The sequence below is a fragment of the Micromys minutus genome, assembly GCF_963924665.1.
Source record: "Micromys minutus genome assembly, chromosome: X".
In the NCBI taxonomy this organism is placed as follows: domain Eukaryota; kingdom Metazoa; phylum Chordata; class Mammalia; order Rodentia; family Muridae; genus Micromys; species Micromys minutus.
Window position 1 is genome coordinate 24,052,424 of NC_137970.1, and position 20,879 is coordinate 24,073,302.

At 39.6% G+C, this 20,879-nt stretch overlaps 1 pseudogene across 1 annotated transcript in view; it reads left to right on the forward strand.

The window, feature by feature from the left end:
• The window catches only part of LOC308414830 (heat shock protein HSP 90-beta-like), a 108,764-nt pseudogene extending 89,963 nt beyond the window's left edge, over positions 1–18,801 (forward strand). The window contains exons 4-5 of the transcript in view: positions 17,318–17,412; positions 17,446–18,801. The product of the transcript in view is annotated as a heat shock protein HSP 90-beta-like (transcript). The remainder of the gene's footprint in view (positions 1–17,317; positions 17,413–17,445) is intronic.
• The last annotated feature ends 2,078 nt before the right edge of the window (positions 18,802–20,879 follow it).

A 20,879-nucleotide genomic window follows, 5' to 3' on the forward strand; every position in this document is an offset into this window, starting at 1 on the left:
GGGCTCAGGCCATCTACCACCAGAAACAGCAGAGATCCAGGGACGGAGGCCTGGGGAGACTGTGCTGCAGGTAGCAGGGCGCAGAGAGGTCTGGGCTGAGCGCGCAAAAAGCATGGGCCCCTCATTTGTTCAGGGGAGCAGGAACTCTGCCATAGGGACTCGGTTTCCACCCACAGGGCCCGTGTATGCAGAATAGGCACTCAAACCATCTGCCACAAGGAACAGCAGAGATCCAGGGACACAGGCCTGGTGAGACTGCACTACAAGTAGCCGGGACCCAGAGAGGTCTGGGCATAGTGCCCAGAATGCACGTCTCCCCAGTAGTTCAAGGGAGCAGGAACTCTGCTGTAGGAATTCGATTTCCACCCGGAGGGCCCGTGTATGCAGAACAAACACTCAGGCCATCTGCCAACAGGAACAGCAGAGATCCAGAGACACAGACCAGGTAACGGGAAACACGGAAACCAATCACTGACAACAAGACCACTTATGATCACAGTCAACAACATGGCAAGAGGAAACCAAAAGAACTTACTCCAGGGAAACCAAGACAACTGGGCAACAGCAGAACCCAGCTCTCCCATCACAACAAACAGCGGAATACCAAACACTCCAGAAAAAGAAGAATCAGACACAAAATCCTACCTCAAGATGATGATAGAGATCCTTAAACAAGAACGGGAGGAAAAGCAAAAGGAATAGAAGCTTTTAAAGAGGAAACAAGAAAAACACTCAAAGAACTCAAAGAACTTGAGGAAAGCAGAATCCAAGAGATGAAGGAATTGAAGAAGAAATTTAAAACGTAAATGAACACAATAAAGAAAACACTAAAAAAGACAACCCTGGTGGTAGAAAACCTAAAAAAGAAATCAGGAGTCACAGATGCAAGCATTTCCAACAGACTACAAGAGATGGAAGAGAGAATCTCAGTGGCCGAAGACAACATGGAAAACATAGACAAAACAGTCAGAGAAGATGCAAACTCCAAAAGTTCCTAAGCCAAAATGTCCAGGAGATCCAGGACACAATGAGAAGACCAAACCTAAAGACAATGGGAATAGAAGAGGGCAAAGAATATCAACTAAGAGGCACAGTAAATATCTTCAACAAAATTATAGAAGAAAACTTCCCTACCCTTAAGAATGAGATGACCACAAGCATAAAAGAAGCCTACAGAACTCCAAAGAGAGTGGACCAGAAAAAAAATTCCTCCCGACACATAATAGTCAAAACGCCAAGTGCCCAAAGCAAAGAAAGAATACTAAAAGCAGTAAGGGAAAAAGGTCAGGTAACATATAAAGGCAGACCAATCAGAATCACACCTGACTTCTCAACAGAGACTATGAAAGCTAGAAGATCCTAGCCAGACATCATGCAGACCCCGAGAGAACACAAATGTCAGCCCAAGCTGCTATACCCAGGCAAACTATCAATCACCATAGATGGAGAGAAAAAGATATTCCAAGACAAAACAAAATTTACACAATATCTGACCACAGACCAAGAACTACAACAAATTATAGATGGAAATCCCAATACAAGGAAGGAAACTACATCCTAGTAAAAATAAGAAAACTTCTAAGCAAGAAAACCAAAAGAAGAAAGGCACACAGGCACAATTCTACCTCCAAAAGCAAAAATAGCAGGAAACAACAACCACTATTCCTTAATATCTGTTAACATAAATGGAGTCAATTTCCCAATAAAAAGATATAGGCTATCACACTGGATACAGAAACAGAATCCAGCATTTTGATGCATACAGGAAACCCATCACAGAGACAAAGACAGACACTAACTCAGAGTAAAAGGATGGGAAAAATACTTCCAAGCAAATGGCCCCAAGAAGCAAGCTACAATGGCCATTCTAATATTGAATAAAGTATATTTTCAACCAAAAGTTAGCAAAAAAGATAAGGAAGGACACTTTTTACACATTATAGGAAAAATTTGTCAGGAGGAACTCTCAATCCTTAACATATATGCTCCAAATACAAGAGCACCCATATTCATAAAATAAACCCTACTAAAGCTCAAAAATGCATTGCACCCCACACAATAATAGTGGGAGACCTCAGCACCCTACTCTCATCAATGAACAAATCATGGAAACAGAAACTGAACAAGGACACAGTGAAACTAGCAGAGGTTATGAACCAACTGGAATTAATAGATATCTACAGAACACATCATCCTAAAACAAAAGAATACACTTTGTTCTCAGCACCGCCTGGCACCTTCTCCAATATTGACCATATAATCAGTCACAAAACAAGCCTCTATAGATATAAGAAGATTGAAATACTCCCATGCATCCTATCAGGTCAACATGGTCTAAGGTTGGTCTTTAATAACAAAAATGACAACAAAAGCCCATATACACATGGAAACTAAACAATGCTCTATTAAAAGATAGCATGGTCAAAGAAAAAAAATAAAGAAAGAAATTAAGGATTTTCTAGAATTTAATGAAAACGAAAACACAACACGCCCAAACCTATGGGATGCAATGAAAGCAGTACTGAGAGGAAAACTCATAGCTCTGAGTGCTTCCAAAAAGAAACTGGAGAGAGCATACACTAGCAACTTGACAGCACAGTTGAAAGCTCTAGAACAAAAGGAAGCAGATACACCCAAGAGGAGTAGACAGCAAGAAATAATCAAACTCAGAGCAGAAATTGACCAAACAGAAGCAAAAAGAACCATTCAAAGAATCCACAAAATCAAGAGCTGTTTCTATGAGAAAATTAACAAGATTGATAAACCCTTAGCCAGACTAAGTAGAGTGCAAAGAGAGAGTATTCAAATTAACAAAATCAGAAATGAAAGTGGAGACATAACAACTGAAACTGTAGAAATACAAGAAATCATCAGATCCTACTACAAAAGCCTATACTCAACAAAGAGAAAACCTGGAGGAAATAGATGAACTCCTAGACAGATACCAGATACTAAAGTTAAACCAGGACCAGGTAAACCATCTAAATAATCCCATAACACTTAAAGAAATAGAAGCAGTCACCAAAAGCCTTCCAACCAAAAAAAGCTCAGGTCCAGATGGGTTCAGTGCAGAATTTTATCAGACACTACCTAACTCATTTTTTTGAGGCTACAATAACCCTCGTTCCTAAACCACACAAAGACCCTACAAGGAAAGAGAACTTCAGAACAATCTCAATTATGAACATTGATGCAAAAATACTCAACAAAATCCTTGCAAACCGAATCTAAGAACACATCAAAACGATCATTGACTATGACCAATTAGGCTTCATCCCTGGGATGCAGGGATGGTTTAATATACAGAAATCTGTCAATGTAATGATCATCTAACTAGATGTTGAGAAAGCATTTGACACAATTCAACACCCATTCATGTTAAAAGTCTTGGAAAGTACAGGAATCCAAGGCCCATACCTAAACATAATAAAAGCAATATACAGCAAACCAACAGCCAACATCAAGCTTAACTGTGAGAAACTTGAAGCAATCCCACTAAAATCAGGGACTAGACAAGGCTGCCCACTCTCCCCCTACCTATTCAACACAGTACTGGAAGTCCTGGCCATAGCAATTAGACAACAAAAGGAAATCAAATGGATACAATTTGAAAAGGAAGAAGTAAAAACATCACTATTTGCAGATGACATGATAGTATACTTAAAGTAACCCCAAAAATTCCACCAGAGAACTCCTACAGCTGATGAACAAGTTCAGCAAAGTGGCTGGACATAAAATTAACTCAAACAAATCAGTATCCTTCCTCTACTCAAAGGACAAACATGCAGAGAATGAAATTAGGGAAAAGATACCCTCCACAATACTCACAAAAAATATGAAATACTTTGATGTGACTCTAACTAAGCAAGTGAAAGACCTGTATGACAAGAACTTCAAACCTCTAAAGAAGGAAACTGAGGAAGATCTCAAAAAATGGAAAGCTCTCCCATGCTCATGGATTGGAAGGATCAACATTGTAAAAATGGCCATCCTACCAAAAGCAATCTACAGATTCAATGCAATCCCCATCAAAATACCAACCCAGTTCTTCATAGAGTTGGAAAGAGCAATTTCATCTGGAATAACAAAAAACCTAGAATAGCAAAATCAATCCTCAACAACAAGAAAACATCTGCAGGAATCACTATCCTTCACCTCAAGCTATATTTCAATACAATTGTGCTCAAAACTTCATGGTACTGATACAGAGATAGGCACATGGATCAATGGAATAGAATAGAAGATCCAGAAATGAGCCCTCAAATATATAGTCACCTGATTTTTGACAAAGCCGCTGTAAACATTTAATGGAAAAAGGACAGCCTATTCAACAAATGGTGTTGGTCCAACTGGCACTCAGCATGCAGAAGAATGAAAATAGACCCTTTCTTATCTCCTTGTACAAAGCTCAAGTGCAAGTGGATCGAAGATCTCCACATTAAACCAGGTATACTGAAACTATTAGATGAGAAAGTAGGGAAAACCTTAGAACTCATAGGCACAGGAGAAAATTTCCTAAACAGAACACCAATAGCTTGAGCTCTAAGGTCAAAGATTGACAAATGGGACTTAATGAGATTGCAAATTTTCTGTTAGGCTAAAGTCACTATGATAAAAACAAAACAGCAGCCATCGGAGTGAGAAAAGATATTTACCAACCCCACATCAGATAGAGGCCTAATATCCAAGGTATACAAAGAACTCAAAAAGCGAGATACCAGAGAATCAAACAACCCTATTAAAAATGGGGTACAGACTTAAACAAAAATTTCTCAATTGAGGAATATCGAATGTCTGAGAAACATCTAAGGAAGTGCTCAACATACTTAGCCATCAGGGAAATGCAAATCAAAACAACTCTGAGATTCCACCTCACACCAGTCAGATTGGCCAAGATCCAAAACTCAGATGACAATAGATGCTAATGAGGATGTGGAGAAGGAGGAACACTTCTCCACTGCTGGTGGAGTTGTAAACTGATACAACCACTCTGGAAATCAGTCTGGCGGTTCCTCAGAAAAATGGACATAGTACTACCTGAAGATCCAGTTTTTCCACTCCTGGGCATTTACCCCAGAGATTATCCAACATACAACAAAGATACATGCACCACAATTTTCGTTGCAGCTCTATTTATAATAGCCCGAAGCTGGAAAGAACCCAGATGTTCTTCAGTAGATGAATGGATACAAAAATTGTGGTATATTTTTACACAATGGGGTACTACTCAGCTATCAGAAACAATGACTTTATGAAATTCTTAAGAAAATGGTTGCATCTAGAGAATATCATCATGAGTGAGGTAACCCAGTCACAAAAGAACAGACATAATATGCAGATAATGGGATACTAACCCCAGAAAGCTCTCAACACCCCAGAAACAACTCACAGACTATATGAAGTTCAAGAAAAACAAAGGCCAAAAAGAAAAAAAGAAAAAAAATGAAAATCCATTATACTTAATCTTTATACACCAAGAAAACTTTGACTATTTCCAGATTACATCTTGTTTTACATGTACTTTATGCTCATTGTAACTAGTAAGATCTTAATGCACAGTATCAAACCTTTAAAAATATCAAGTACTGACAATAATGTATTTATATACTTTTATGTAAAAATGCTTAAAATCTGTACACTTATCTTTGTTTTTTAATATAAAGTTGTTCAATTTTTTAAAAAGATGAAAATGTACATTAAGGATTCTTAGGGAGGGATAATCATCAAAATTTGTTCATCTTCACTTGTGTATGTGCACAAGAGTGATTTTATAGACACACACAAGAAAGGAAATTAGGAATCAAATTATTCCTTATAGATATTGATTCATCTTTATACTAATAACCACAAAAATGATATTTCATTTTGCAACACTTTTTTAATGCTTAATCTGACCAGTTTTTCAAGACAAATTATTTGGAAAACATGCTACTCCAAATTACTGCATTCTCTCACTTATGGGCACATCCATGTTTCTAAATAGCTAGGGAAGCTCTATCACAATAATAGAGAAGAGATGATTCATAAGTAGCTATACATCATTTTCCACTGGTTATCTCAAGAAAGAACAAAGGAAATCAAGGCATACTAGATTTTTCATAGAGTTATCAAACCCAATACTGACCAAGAATGACTATAGCCATCTACCAAGGAGGTTCCCCAATAAAAAAAAAAGGTGGACTTTGGAGTATATTGGGGCTTACTAGAGGAACTATGTACTGGCTGGTGAGGCAAACAGAAAATAAGCAAAAAAGGAAAATAAAGAAAAGAAAAAAAAAACTATACCTACATTTATCAATGAGGAGCCTGAGATTTTTGAATGAAGGGAGCATTCAGAAAGTCAAAGACCAGGAGCGTCAGGTGTGTATTTGGCTTATACTACTTGTTCTTCGTTGTAGCACCTTTTCTTGGGCAGAGCACTGACTGCCTTTGACAACTGTACGAAGAGAAGATCAACATGCCTGGAGCGTCTGTTCAGTTAATGTCCCCAGATGGTGTTTATCAAATCTATGAGACAACATAAAACCACAAACACCCCTTTCCTTTCTATTCACTGTCTCCAAAGGACTTTGAAAATAGAGGTCAGCTACTTTTGCCCTGCAAGGCTCTCTTCTGCTTACTTCAAAGGAGGTAGAATTCAAAGGGAAAAGGCCATGTGGAGGCCCATTGTTCAGGCGTGGGCTGGCTGCATTCCCAAGGCCTCAAGGGAACTGGGGGTTGAGGACCATGTCCACTTGATTAGATTTTCAACTGCTCTGTCATGAAGAAATTTTCTCATTCAGGAGTAAGGACAGAACCTCTCCCCACACTCAGTACATCATGTCTAGTCCTTTCTTGATACCTTGCTCTCTTCCTGTCATCTGTGCTTTGTAAGTCTCTGCGTATTTTTGAAGATATTCTTCAAGGGCTTTAACATCCCCACATTTGTGTGCCCTGCTAAGGCATGTTATTTCTTTTTCTTTGGCTTTAAAATCATGCAATTAGTTTCTATATCCCAGTATAGTTATGGGATTAAATGTAATCCTTTATTAAGTGAATTGGAGATTCTGGGTTTACTCAGTTCCTTAGGGACTTTCTGCCCCAGAAAACATGTACTAAATGATCCCCACTACCAACATGCAATTTACTTCAAGCAAAAGTCTTTTAGACTTGGCAGGAAAGAACTAAAGAGGCAAAGGTATGTCTATTATCAATAAGAGAATCTAGGGAATCAGTCTATTTTACTACCTTTTTTCTTTTCTTGTGGATAAGAGCAGGGAACTCTTCAGAGTATGAGGCCTGAGCTCAAATCATGGCAGTAGGAGTACTTGTGGTCTTGAAACCAATTACCCCCCAAACAGTCCAAAACCATATCACTTATGATCATAAAGCATCAGTACCTTGCTGTCCAGGGGATTGGGATTCAGGAGCACGGTCACTGGGTGACTCTGAGCTCTAGGATTTTCATGAGATTGCAGTCAAGATGTTAACTGAATCTTTATTCATCTGGAAACTTAACTTGAGTTCATGAAGATTTCTTTCCAAGATGGGACCCTCACAATGGTTGACAGGAGACCTCAGTTTCTCACCAAGCCGGCCTCTCCATAATTCTGCTTGTATGTTCTGAGAAAAATAGTGATCACTGACACCATATTCTGTAAGATAAAAGTGAGCCACTGTTTTCCCCCAAACTCAAAAGGAGAATGGGACTCTATCCTTTAGAAATGGGGAGTTCTCAATAATATATGGGCTTGTTTTAAGCCTTATATACCTATCTAAGTGGTCTACTAGTCAGTTTTCTTATGCTATTCCACATCAGCTCTGAAACAGCCAAACCCCAGTGATCATGAACACGTAAGTATAGCCACAACCAAAAAGCTCTGAAGAATTGGAAAATAGAAATCCAGCCTGCTTCTTGGTTTCCTTTTAACATGCTTTCAGTTGAATGGGGATTCCATAAATTCTACATATTCAACTGCCTTTATGAGCCATCAGTAATCTGAAGCTTAGAGTCATTTACACAGGGATTGGATTATAAAACAGCTTTGCTTGTGGGAACAACCAAAAAAAATAAAATAAAATAAAAATAGTGGAACTAAGATCTGAGGAGCAACGTGAACATAGTTAATGAGGTCACTGCCTCGGGGCACTTTAAGAACAAGCGTCAAGTCTAATTGAATTGTAGAGGACAGATGTAAGCTGACACTCAAAAAATGTTCATTAAAAAAATTAATTTTCCTCTACCCTGGATCTGAAGGGAAAAACATGGAGGTTAAATACTATGTTATATACTGAATCATATTTTAAGATGAATAGATCATCTGCTTTATAGTGCTTTTTTTTTCCTTTGTTTGTGCTACTTTTGTTAAAAATGATACTATGAAAAGTTTTATGCCTTCACGAAATTGAAAGATTTATGCAGTAAATACTGGTATATCCCCAGATTGAATTTTTTAGCATGTTCGCTCATTTCTCTCTCTGTGTGTCTCTCTGTCTCTGTCTCTGTCTCTGTCTGTCTGTCTGTCTGTCTCTCTCTCTCTTTCTCTCTCTCTGTGTGTGTGTGTGTGTGTGTCTGTCTGTCTGTCTGTCTCTCTCTCTCTCTCTCTCTCTCTCTCTCTCTCTCTCACATACACACATACACACATACACACGGGGGTTGGCATGTCTTCATACAAAGCACTGTTTTGTTATTCTTCTTGTTGTTCACCCATTTGAAAGTAAGTTGAAAACACCATGACACTTCAGTCCTGAATATAGCTTCCCCAAACAAGAAATTCTCTACTATAACCTAATACCTGCTTCATACCTCAAAGAATGAGCAATAACTAAATTACCCCATCAAAGGGACACAGAAGCCAGCTTGAAAATACATTTAAGCTTAATATGTGCTAACAGAAGGGAGGGGAGTTAACGAACATCAGAAAAGAGTAAGAAGTTCTATGCCCAGCCATTGCCATGGTGAAGCTGAGCAAAGAGACCAAGCAGAGGCAGCAGCAGCTCTTTAAGGACAGCCAGTTGGCCATCTGCTGCAGGATTTACCCCCTTTGTTATTTACCTGGGATTTATGGGTGGTGGAATGTCCAGCCCATCCATTTTAAGCCTACTTTAGAGATAAAAGACTGTTTTGTCTTCTGGATTTGTAAACAACCCAACAAGGACCCTCTGTACCCTGGCTGCATGAAATAGGAACCATCACACAGATGAACATGTGGCAGAGTGGACTCTCTACTATACTCTGTCCAATTCAATGTTTTAACAATGTCCTATAACAATAATGGAGACAACGTTCACAACTCCCTGAAAATAAGAAAGATACTACAAGGGCTGGAGAGATGGCTCAGCAGTTAAGATCACTGGCTGCTCTTCCAGAAGACCCAGGATTGATTCCCAGCACCCACATGACGGCTCAAAACAATCTCTTCCTTTATTTTTCAAGAGGTCCGATGCCCTCTTATGAACTCTTGGAACACCAGGAATGCAAGTGGTACACAGACATACATGCAGGCAAGGCACACATACATATAAAATAAAATTTAAAAATGGAAACTACCTCAACATTGCTATTATTAAATTAGTAGGTGAAGGAAAGAAAGAGGGGGAAAACCAATACTTGTCCTCATGATAGAAAACATAACAATAAATGGGAAGAAAATGAGAGTGTTCTCTACAGTCTTGTACTGTAACCTTTTAAAATAAGTCTCTACAACTCAAAAGTGAGTATGGCTCTTTATATTGCAAGAAATATAGGGTTTCTTTTACTTTCAAAGGTAGTCAGACAAGGGTCCATATTTCTTGAACTCCTGCTTCCCTTGAGCCAATTAGCCAGTCTCATCAGACTGAGAATTCTGTAAAATTGAGCTTTTACCACTGGAATGAGATACAATCACCACTTACACCACTGATAAAGGATAGGTGGCCATTTTGGCTGGTGTGTTTACTAGCCTTGTCTGGGCTCTGGTGCACCCCTTTTTACAAAAAGAAACTCCCCTTGCCAAATACCTTTCCTTCATTATTCTTTCTCTAACAAAGTTCCCCAGGAACTTGAGTAGTTCATCTCCAACCAGATCATGCTTTTACCGGGCTTGCTGTTTCAAAATGCAGATTGTGCTACTATTATTTAGATATAGGGAAGCCAATAGATCAGAAGCATAGCTTCCCTGATCATTCTGAGCACACTTCTGGAGAGAAATGAATATAAGATCCCTCACAAAGCTGCACAGAGAGGAAATGGTCAGTGCAGGAGAGAGATAAGATTTGAGCTTTAGATTAACAACTTTGTATATGAAAAATAGATTTGCAGACCAGACCTATCCAGTCAGTAGTGGTAGGGATTGTCTAGTCCTGGAAAGTGCTTTGTCTCCCAAGGCCACCGAAGTACTAAGATCTCAAGAAACTGAAACACCTGGTATATATGCACACCCGAAATATTGTTTGGTCTTCCAAGGTGACTCATTTGTGTGGCTGGTTTCCTGACATCTCAAGTCTTTTCCAGATGAACTTTCCCAAGGGCCTTAAAAGTCTTCCATTTCTATGATTTGGGTCACTCCATGGTGGAGTGCTTCTGTATTCTATATGAAGTTTTACATTTTATCTTTGGTGACCTTAAAACAGACAAAAACGTCTCCCAGTTTTGAACAAGAAATGTTAACCCTAAGCAAGGCAGGCACCTTTAGGGACAAACTCCTATGTTAGTGCACATGCAGAGTATCCCTTCCTTTTGTTTCAGCTACTTTTTGAAGCAAATTGATAATGCCCAGAGGTGTTTCTGTCTGCCATCTTTAAGACACAAACTGAGCATTCGTTCCTCTATTTTACCATTTTGAACATGTGTTCCATGTCCTTGACATAAGCATGCCCCAAAACACGTCCAGCATGTCTCCCTCTTGAACCAGACCCTTATAATAAGCATGCCCCAACAGTGCTTTCTTATAATGCATATGGTTTATAGTCCATGAATAAATCCTCTTTGTTCAAAAAAAATGTTCTTATCTGCCAAAGACAATAATATTTCCCTACTCTTTCATTTCCTGGTTATGTATTTTTTTATGTAAACCCTTTGTGTTCAGTTACAGAGAAAGAAAGCAAAAAACAAAATGGAAGCCACCAAGTGAAGGGAACCCTCAAGTTTCAACCACTTGTGTCACATTCTGTAGGTCTTGATAGTCTATAAAAATGATGAGACCTCAAGTCATTAAGGAGCTGAGAAAGTGCAAAGACAACAATTAAAGGAGGGTAGCGGCTGTTCCCTGTTTTCCTCTGGGTTTTGCCTGTCACCCATTGAAAGAACTTGAGTTGTTTGAGTAGGTAACTTATCATTAAATTTTAAAATGTTATTTGTTTCTAGAACTCAAGACAAGCTTTCTTTCCAGTTGGTACTGAGACTTCAGTGTATTGTTAGCATCATGTGTCACAATATAAACAGTGCATTCATTCAATCAGTATTTTTGGAGCCCATTCAGTGTGCCAACCATGGTAATGGATACTCAGGAGAAAATGGTGAAAAGGCAAATGTGGGCTCTAAGGCAGAAGGCAAACAACACACAGAGATGCAAGGCCGCAATAAAGGTTAAGTGCTTCAAGTCACCAAGAACCAAGACTGGAGGAAGATTATCGAAAGGAAATTAGGAAGGTGAATATTAGATAACGGTTCCCCAACTAGTGCATCTATGAGTATGTGTCCTATGCTAACATATACACGTGCTGATGAAATGTTCTGGGGTGAGAATAAAACCAAGCACAAATGTGCTCTGTAAATCATAATTTACAGAAGGGTCAGTAGGTGTCCAGACAGCAGGCACAAGTATTCAACAGGCATGAGGGTGTGTGTGTGTGTGTGTGTGTGTGTGTGTGTGTGTGTATGCAGAGTCTATCTGAAATCAGAGCATATCCATTGCAGCTAGTCTAACTAGCCAGCTTCTTCAGGAGGACCCCGTGTCTGTGCCTCCTGAGTCTTGGCATTACTGGTGTCCACCACACTTACTTGGCTTATTATAAGTGGGCGGAGGCTATGAACTGAAGTCCTCACATTACATGACAAGTGCTCTACCATAAAGCTATTATTTTCCATTTTCTAAAACTGCCCCCCAAGTCTTCCTTCCCTCCTATTGGAAGGCCAATACAATATAAGAATTGCTAGAAGAGATTCAATGTCCCTCAGCATTTCATTCAGAAGTGTTTTGCTGAATGAGCCACTCCTATCTCTAGCCTTCCTTCCTGTGACTTCATGCTTTGTTTCATCCCCATAAGCCAATTGCCAAGTACCAGTTTCCATTCCAAACCGACTTTCACAATCCTACTGCCTTCTAATGCACAATTTGTTCCCCGTTCCATGCACTTCTTTCAGAAACAGATTTGCTTTCAGAGAAGCAGCCTGGAGGAACAGATAGCACAGTGTGCCGTCCGTCAAGCACAGGGGGCGTTTCCAACAACCCACTCCCTGCTCATAAACCCCAGAACAATTGTTCTTACTGATATGCTCAGAAATTCCATTTTTAACCCAATGATTTTGATTGATAAAAGTCATATGCTTTAATGGGTCTCTATTCTTCAGTTTCTTAAAAATAGAGTACTATACTAAGCAGCTGATTAAAATAATGAAGTTTGTTGTATATTACAGTAGTACAGTAGAAAAATTTATTTATGAAACTAAATCCTCCTTAGAGAGAGAAGATGCCCAACTTCAAGAGCCTTTGGAAGGAATCCAATCAGCCCCATGCTTCCTTTCCACGGAAGCTGGTATCCACACATCTAGAGATCTGCAATTCCAAAACATGTACTCAGAGGTCACTGAGATTTTCAAGGCAACAAGTAATATCTTAATGACTGGAGATGTTTGTATAACTTCAACATATTTTCCTGTAGGAAGCTTGATATTTTTTTTTTTTTTTTTTTTTTTTTTTTTTTTTGTCTTTAAAGAACTTTGGAAGTCTACGTAGTAATAGCTGTTATGAACAACAAAGATCATCACAGGTATCAAACACAAGTTCCAGACAAGGAAATTTAAAAATGTAAAGGAAAACTCAAGCACTACAAGCTTTTCCTTTTATTTAGACTTGGGGACCTAAAAAGAAGCCAATGAGCAGAAACTTGAATAACCCTTATTAGTTAGATCCCATGAGCTACAAAAGTATCCTTAGACACAAACTGACATGAAAGCAGTGGGACTTACACTTATGGACATGTGGGGAAGATCCCCCTACAAAGTCAGCATTGGGATACCCACTGACTATTCCTGAAAATGTGTCAAAATCAGTTGAAGAACAAATGACACCAAGATAACAATGGCTTTGTACCATAGTAAAGGAAGTAGACAGGCTACAGGCTACAAAGAGAAGAGTGGATAGGGCATTCTGTGAGATGAGCAGTGTCTTTATTATCCTCCTAGGTTAGTGTTCGAGGCAAGTTTTAATGAAACAAAGAAGTGACTATTGATTTGACCCTTCTGCTTTAGGCTAGCCCCCCAAGAACCTCTCATCAGCCTAGAAAGAGGAAGCATGCTGTGTCCCAGTTCTCAAGCCTAGATCCCTGAGATTCCACAACCTACAGGAGCTGACAGACCACAACTATTACAGACACAGATGATTTCATACTTCTGTCTAGGAGGAAACAAAAAACAATTACTGTGTGGCTCCTAAGAAATGCTTGAGCAAATATATGCAGATGCATCAACCTGTCCCAGTTGCAGGAAGTGACTCAGAGGTCAAGTTTGGTGGCCAATGGAGCTGCACCTTCCCTGGAACGTTATGAGTCATGTGGGTATCAACTGGATAAGAAGACCTCACAGGTCTGCATTTTTATCTCTTTTATGGATTTCTTCTATTATTATTCAAATGTAATTACGTTGTTTCCCCCAAGTACATGCAACTAACCAAATTCCAACAAAACCCATGAACAGATAGGAAGAAAAGTAATTAACCTTTAAGCAAGGCACTAAGGAATAAAATTAGAACACTTTTAAAGCACCCCATAAAGTATGTCTAAAATTTTAATGCTATCGCAGGCTCTATGAGTTCATATGTGTATTATCCGTATTTCATCTGGAAAGTTTTCTTGGAGTCCTGTGCTACCTTTGGTTCTTATAATCTTTCTGCCTTCTCTACTTCATAGATTCATAAGCCTTGATGGAAGAAATGCATTTAGTTTCCCATTTTGAAATGAGTTCTCTAAAATCTCTCACTGTCTACACATTGTGCAGTAGTGGGTCTCTGTTTATTCCTATCCACTACAACAAGAAGGTTCTCTGAAAAAGTCTGGCTGAGGCACTGATCTATAAGTATGGCAAACTTTCCTTTTATTGTTATGTTAATTTAGCAAAAAAAATGTATTAGGACCCATGACCCACCTACTCTCAGGTTCTTAGCCTCATGAAGAGTATCATGTATGGGTTCCATCTCATGGAGTAGACATGGCATCTAAACAAAAGGTTTTTGATTACTTTCATATTAGTACCATTTTGATTACTTTCATAATATTAGTGCCATGGTTGTACCTGTGGATATATCTTAAAGGCAGAGTAGCTAAATCAATTTGCAACCCCACCAGCAGTGAATGAGGATTCACTTTTCCCTATATTTCCGCCTGCATTTGCTGTAAGTTATTTTATTGATATTTGCCATTTGGACTGGGGTAAGGTGAAATCTCCAAAGTTTAACTTCTATTTTCCTAAGTACTATGAACAGTGAACAGTTTTTGAGATATTTGCAATTGTGTTTGAGAAGTGTCTGTTCCAGTCCCAGACCCATTTTGGAATGGGTTGTTTGGTTTTGTTTCTTAGTTCTTTATTATTTATTTGAGTTCTTTATAAATCCTGAATATTAATTCTGTCAGATATTCAGCCAGCAAATATTCACTCCCATGCTGTGGTCTTTCTTTTCACCTGTTTATTTAGCTGCAATGAAAACTTTTCTTTGTTTTGTTTTATGAAGTCCCACTTGTTAATTGTTGGCCTTAAGTCTCAGGCAAATAAAGTCCTAGTCAGAAAGACATCTCCTACACCTCTATCATTTAGGGTTCCCACTAGGATTTCTTTGTAGCAGTTTCCCTATTTCTGGTGTCATAGTTAGGTCTTTTATGCTTATGGAGTCAGTTTTTTCTCAAGGTTATAGATACAGTTCTAACCTTATTCTTCTGCATTTGGGTTTTCCAGCATCATTTGTTGAAGGTGCTTTCTTTGCTACAGCATATGTTTTAGGTATCTTTGTCAAATATTAAGTGGCTGAGATTATGTGTTCTCATGCTTGGGTCTTCAACAATTTTGTTTGATTGCTCTACATGCCTATTTTGGTACCTAAAACATACTGTTTATTATTATGGCTCCGTAATATACCTTGAGATCTTTAATACTGATCTCTCTAGCACTGTCCTTTTTGCTCAGAATTGTTTTAGGAGTCTTTGATCATTTCATATAAATTTTGGTGTTTTTTTTTATTTCTGTGAAAAATGAGATGGGAATTTTGATTAAGATTTCATTGGATCTGCAAACAGCTTTTAGAATGTCCTTTCATTTTCATTTTCTACTGTCTTTCTCTAGCTTTCGCTTTAGAGGTTTAAAATTTTTATTTTAAAGGTCCCTCACAGTTTTGCTTAGGTTTATTCCTAGAAGTTTTATTTTATTTGAGCCTATTGCAAATGGGTATGTGTTTTAGTCATGTTTCTCTAGAGTCACAGAACTTATGAAATGTCTCTATATATTAAGGGAATTTATTGTGATGACTTACAGTCTGTGGTCCAACTAACCCAACAATGGGCAACTATGGATGGGAAGTCCAAGGATCTAATAGTTGCTCAGTCCCACAAGGCTGGGTGTTTCAACTTGTCTTCTGTAGTAGTAAGTTCCAACATATGTACTGGGAAGCAAATGCAAGCAGGTGAAGAAAAGAGTATCTTCCTTCTTCCAATGTTCTTTTGTAGTTCTCCATCAGAAAGAGTGGCCAAAATTAAAAATGTGTTCCTCCACCCCTGGATCTAGGAGTTGCTTTGTCCCAGGTTGACCTTGAACTCAGAGATCTCCTTGCCTCAGTCTCCAAAAATTAAAGGTGTGTCCTACCTTACCTGAGTCTAAGCTTTTCATGGCCACTATGCTTCAAGGCCTCCTTGCCAAGATCCAGGTCGGAAGATGCTGTGTTTTCTAGCCTCAATATCTGGATCACAGGTGAGCCCTCCATTTCTGGACTGTAGTTCATTCCAGATATAGCCAAGTTGACTACCAGGAATAGCCACTACAGTATATGTCCATGATTTTCTTCTCTGTATGGTTGCTGTTGGTGTGTGTGTGTGTGTGTGTGTGTGTGTGTGTGTGTGTGTGTGTGTATAATACTGATTTGTGCGTGTTGATTCTGTATCCTGACACACTGCTAAATCTGTTTATCATTTCTAGAAGTTTTCTGATGGAACTTTTAGAATCTCTAAAGTGTAGTATCATGTCATCTGTAAATATAGTTTGATTTCTTCTTTTCCTGTTTATCCCTTTAATTTCCTTTTCTTGCCTTATTGTTTTGGCTAGTGTTTTAAGCACAATGATAGAGGTTGGGATAGTGGACTTCCATGCCTCATTCCTGAATTAAGTATGAATGGTTCATGTTTTCTCCATTTAGGATGATGATGCTTGTAGTGCAACAGTTCTTAAGACCTTAACACAAGTGACCCCATATTGGAGGGACCATTCTGACCTTATAAATCATCATGCAGCCCCAATACCCACCTACCAAAATAGAAAAATAGACTTAATATATCAAAGACCTGGAACATTGTTCATGGCAAAGGTGGGTTTTTTGTTTTGTTTTGTTCTGTTTCGGTAAGAAGGTATTGGCTTGATCATTCAAATTGTATACTTAAAATGACATCTGGGAATATGGATTTCTTTTGTTAGTTCTGTGTCTGATATTCAAATAGCATGTTGGAACAGAGAAAAGGATGTGTGAGTGAGTTTAGCCTGCAGGTTGGAAATTGCTTAGGGTGGGATAAATTAGGCATACTGATGTAACGGGACTGGTGTCAGAATCTATGTTCTTGTCTATGTTTAGAGTGTGAAGGGGTGTGTGATGGATTGGAAATGTTGGATGTGATATGGGAGTGGCCTGTGGGTTGAGACTTAGACAGCACAGGTCCCAGCAGAAGCCTAGATGTTGTTTGAGGTACAAACAAGGGTCACCAGACTAGGTTAGAATGAAAGATATTTGGAAGGGAGGGTCAGGCAGACCTACAAGACTAGATCTTGGAAAAGGATGTGTAAGACCTGGCTTGGTGTAGATGTTGGATATCCAACATTTTTTAATGTAGGCTCTGAAATCTGATCCTTTCCCCTAACCCTTAATTGTTCTCTTTAAAGAGTCTGCCTGAGACATCTCCATGATTGGGCAGTTTGGTGTCAGATTCTACTCTATCTAGTGGTATAAAAAGTGGTTGTGATCACAGAGCACAACGATGATGAGCAGTGTGCATGAGAGTCTTCTGCTAGATCCTGAGCAGTGTGCCCAGAGTCTTCTGCTGGATTCTTCACTGTCTGTGCAGACCATGGTGAGCCCATTGGCCAGGGTACCAAAGTGATCCTTCACCTGAAAGAAGACCAGACAGAGTACTTAGAGGAGAGAGGAGTCAAGGAAGTGGTGAAGAAACACTTGCAGTTCATAGGCTATCCCATCACCCTCTACTTGGAGAAGGAATAAAAGAAGATCAGTGATGATGAGGCTGAGGAAGAGAAGGGTGAGAACGAGGAGGAAGATAAGGAAGATGATGGAGAAGCCTAAGATTGAGGATGTGGGATCTGATGAGGAGGATGACAGCGGTAAAGATAAGAAAACAAAGAAGATCACGGAGAAGTACATTGACCAGGAAGAGCTGGATAACATGAAGCCTATCTGGACCAGAAATCCAGATGAAGTCACTCAAGAGGAATATGGTAAATTCCATAAGAGCCTCACCGTTGATTGGGAAAACCACTTAGCAGTCAAGCACTTCTCTGTAGAAAGTCATTTGGAATTCAGGGAATCACTCTTCATTTCCTGGCGAGCTCCCTTTGACCTTTTTGAGAACAACAAAAACATCAAATTGTATGTCAGTCGTGTGTTCATCATGGACAGCAAAGATGAGCTGATACCTGAGTACCTCAACTTTATCCATGGTGTGGTTGATTCTGAGGACCTGCCTCTGAAAATCTCTGGAGAGATGCTCCAACAGAGCAAGACCCTGAAAGTCATCTGCAAAAACATTGTGAAGAAGTGCCTTGAGCTCTTCTCTGAGTTGGCTGAAGACAGAGAGAACTACGGGAAATGTTATGAGGTATTCTCCAAGAATTTACAGCTGGGAATAATCCACAAGGATTCCACTAACCGCTGCCGCCTCTCTGAGCTCCTTCGCTATCACACCTCTCAGTGTGGAGATGAGATGACTTCCCTGTATGCATCTCACATGAAGGAGGCCCAGAAGTCCATCTACTATATCACTGGTGAGAGCAAAGAGCAAGTGGCCAACTCTGCCTTTGTGGAGCGTGTGTGGAAATGAGGCTTTGAGTTGGTGTAAATGACTGAGCCTATTGATGAGTACTGCATGCAGCCGCTCAAGGAATTTGATGTTAAGAGCCTGCTTTCAGTGACTAAGGAGGGCCTGGAGCTACCAGAGAATGAGGAAGAGAAGAAAATGAAAGAAAGCAAGGCAAAGTTTGAGAATCTCTGCAAGTTCATGAGACCCTGTGGCAGAAAGCTGAGGCAAATAAAAGCAACAAAGCTCTTAAGAACTTGGTGGTGGTGCTGTTTGAAACTGCTCTCCTCTCCTCTGGTTTCTCACTTGATAATCCCCAAACTCACTCCAACTTCATCTACTGCATGATTAAACAAGGCCTGGACATTGATGAAGATGAGGTCACTGTGCTGCTGTTCCTTATGAGATTCCCCCCACTAGAGGAGTCTTCCATGCTTCTCACATGAAAGAAGTGGATTAAAGGCTCCTGGGAAGCCCATGTCCTCTGTATAGTATCCCTGTGGCTCCTTCAACAGCCTTGACTGGCCCTGACCCACCTGGTCTGCTCACGTTTATAAGAATCTCTTCTATCCTGTCCTTGTGCCTTAAGGCAGGGAGATCCCCTCCCACAGAATAGCAGGCTTGGGTGTTGTTTATTGTGGTTTTTTCCTGTTTATTTTGTTCTGAAATTAAAAGTATGCAAAATAAAGTAGATGCAGTTTTTAAAAAGGAGTCTGCCTGATTACCTGTCCAGAGTGGGAAGGACAAGTATGTTAAATAGCTAAAAGTCCTGGCTTTGCAAGTCCCAGCTAGGTAACTGTGTTGGTTGTGACACTGTATTTAAGAAATAGAAGAACTGAGTACAGGCTGTCTTGATGGTTCAACAAAGTCAAATAGCAGATTCCTTTTCTCTATTTCATAATTCTCAGACATAGACGCTTTCATCCTCAATGTAACATCTATACATGCCTCTGCCATTGTACAATATTGTAAAAGAAGAAAAGCAAAGATAAGTATGCTGTTTCTTTTCAAGCTCTGTAGGAAGTGCCAGCTAACAGCTTACTAATCAGTCAGAATTCAGGTACATCCCCACCTATAGCTAATAAATATATTTTTCTAGTTGAGTTGCCATCTTGAAAATTTTCATAACTGACTAAAAATAAAAACAAAATGAATATCAAGTTGGCCTTATGCAATCCCAACCAGTGTCACCTGAAGATATTCATTTGTCTGAGCCCATGGACCTGTTGTAAAGTAACTCCATTAGAAAACACATAGATGTACATAAAATCAAATATAAAGTCCTTATTGTCACTGGCCTGCAGCTGCCTCCTCATCCATCACTCTCCCAAATCACTCAGCCCCAAGCCTTGCCATTCTTGGCTTTTCATATATATGAAAAAACACATCCTGGTTTGATGTACTTTAATCATCAAGAACAGTTAGCAATATGCAGATGTATAGAAGCCAAGAAGCAAGTTTGGTACATTTAGGGACTTTCCTAAAACTGTGGACTGTGATCAATTAAGTCTGTTTCATTTTGGCTGGTGTAAGTGTCTATGCACTGAGTTCTTAGGTAAGAATGGTACCTCTAACACGTTGCCAGTTGTATTAAGGTCTGAGGACCTGTTACAGACCTGTCTGTGAAAGAGTAGCCAGTGTCCAGTTCACATTGGTAGTGCAGTGGAAAATTCTATATACAGATTAGCTGTCAGTAGTCCCCAGGTCCTATTCTTAGAATGATGGGAGTTCTAATGTGCATTCAGTATAACCTCATTTATTAGTTGCTTTTAGCATTTTTGTGATCAAATACCTGAGAAGAAGCAGCCTAAGAGAGAAAGGGTTTATTCTGGTTTACAATGTAAAGGCATATAACCCATCATGGCAGGGAAGACATGGCAAGATAAAACCCAGGGAGGCTGATCACATTCTTTCTGCAAGCAGGAAGCCGAAAGTAGGAATGCTATGCTCATCTGGTTTCCTCCTCTTCATGATGCCAAGTCTCAACTCCTTTGCATGATCCTTTCAGGCCTGGGACATTAATTGCAACAGAGGCTACACCTTCACCAATGGCCTTCCATGGCCTCTCATAGTGCCAAGCCTCAACTGCTCTTCACGAACCCTTCATGCCTTCAAACCAGTATCATATGGCTGACTCTTACACATTACCAAGTACAGCTGCAGCACCAGATATAACCTTGGCTCTCTCTGGCACACAGCTTCTCTGTGCGCTCAGAAAACACTTCCCAGAGGATTTTACCTCAGTGATGCTGGTCTCTTCTTAATAATCACTAATTTCTTAATTCCAGCTAACCACCATCAATTGTCCCAGTGGTCCCTTCTGTTCTGGACTCTAAAGCCCGAGCCACATAGCTAAAGCTGCCAAGTTCTGCTGCTTGCTGAGGCTGGAACATGACCCCCTTGTTCTATTACATTATCACCAGATT